The sequence below is a fragment of the Austrofundulus limnaeus genome, unplaced genomic scaffold (genome assembly GCF_001266775.1).
Source record: "Austrofundulus limnaeus strain Quisiro unplaced genomic scaffold, Austrofundulus_limnaeus-1.0 Scaffold40, whole genome shotgun sequence".
NCBI classification, from domain to species: domain Eukaryota; kingdom Metazoa; phylum Chordata; class Actinopteri; order Cyprinodontiformes; family Rivulidae; genus Austrofundulus; species Austrofundulus limnaeus.
Genome location: NW_013952442.1, coordinates 1,592,124 through 1,593,424, shown reverse-complemented (window position 1 = coordinate 1,593,424; position 1,301 = coordinate 1,592,124). Strand labels below are relative to the sequence as shown.

The 1,301-nt window shown below is 42.4% G+C and overlaps 1 protein-coding gene across 1 annotated transcript in view; it reads right to left on the bottom strand.

Annotated features, from left to right (window-relative positions):
• Positions 1–485: 485 nt before the first annotated feature.
• LOC106516724 (dual specificity protein phosphatase 26) overlaps positions 486–1,301 on the bottom strand; it is a 14,378-nt gene continuing 13,562 nt past the window's right edge. The window contains exon 4 of the transcript XR_001310125.1: positions 486–1,050. The gene's annotated coding sequence lies outside the window, so the exon portion shown is untranslated. The remainder of the gene's footprint in view (positions 1,051–1,301) is intronic.

Below are 1,301 nucleotides of genomic sequence, written 5' to 3'. Positions count from 1 at the left end.
TCAAGAAGAGATAACGACTCACTCAGCCTCCTTGTGAGGTTGATGCACAGCTGGAGAGCTTTCTCATCTTTAAGATTAGGTTGTTTTCTTGAAATTGTGTACCGCAACATGCAAACAAGTGGGATGACCTTTGACCCTGACACTATTTGCTCTTCTGACAGTTCCACAGTTGCTTTGTAAAATGTTGAAAGTACTCCCAGACACTCCTGAACTGAATTGTTCTCTGTGGCAGTGATGGGTATAATGTCGGTCTTCAGTGAGACCAGGGCAGCACTAACTGGCTCTCTCTCCACAGATAAATGCTGCAGCTTGGTATAAGTGCTGTTCCAACAGGTTTCGACCGCTTGCAGCAGTTTTAGGTTGGGCCGACCCATCTGCTGCTGTATTTGGCAGAGCGTCTCCTTTGCCATTGTGCTGGACCTAAAATAACCAATTATTTTTCTTGCTTTTTCCCTGATCTCCAGCCCGGGTGTGCGATCAATGGACACAAACAAGATCAATGGATTTCTTTACTATCAGGTTTATTGAATGTGCAATACACTTTGTGTTGCGCGTTTTCAATATTTTTGCACATAATAGCATATTTGGTGCAGCATCAGTGACAAGGCATCAGACTTTGTTTTGAATGCCCCACTCCTCCATCAGAGCCCTCTTCACCTCAGCTATGTTTTATGCAGTGTGGGACTTGGGAAAATGGCCCACTCCCAGCAGCACTGTGGACAGTTTGTCCTGCTCATTAACAAAATGGCAAGTGACTGCCAAATATGTATCCATATGAATGGATGTCCACATGTCACTTGTCAAACTCACTTATGCGGCCTTCTCAAGTTCTGCCTTCGCCTTTTCCTTTTCTGCATGGAACTTTTTTCACCATTTCCTTTAAAGCCTTCCTGGTGGGGATTATGTAGGTTGGGTCTAAAATACCGACAAACTGTCTGAAGCCAGCGTCATCAACCACAGAAAAAGGCTGGGAATCCATTACAATCATTTTGACCAAAGCACCATTGACCAATTGTTGTCTGGTCTGAATGGGCTCCATATTTGTAGTCCCTACAACACAAGAAAACCTTCAGTATGATATTATAAATTAGCTTGAGAGTATTCTTATTGAATGCTGTTAGTAACAGCTACATGGCTAGTATAGTGCCATAAATTGTGTAATGTGGGGTCAAATGAATGTGTCCCATCCCACCAAAAGTATGATGATATTTCAGAAGAAGAAGAAGAAGAAGAAGAAGAAGAAGAAGAAGAAGAAGAAGAAGAAGAAGAAGAAGAAGAAGAAGAAGAAGAAGAAGAAGAAG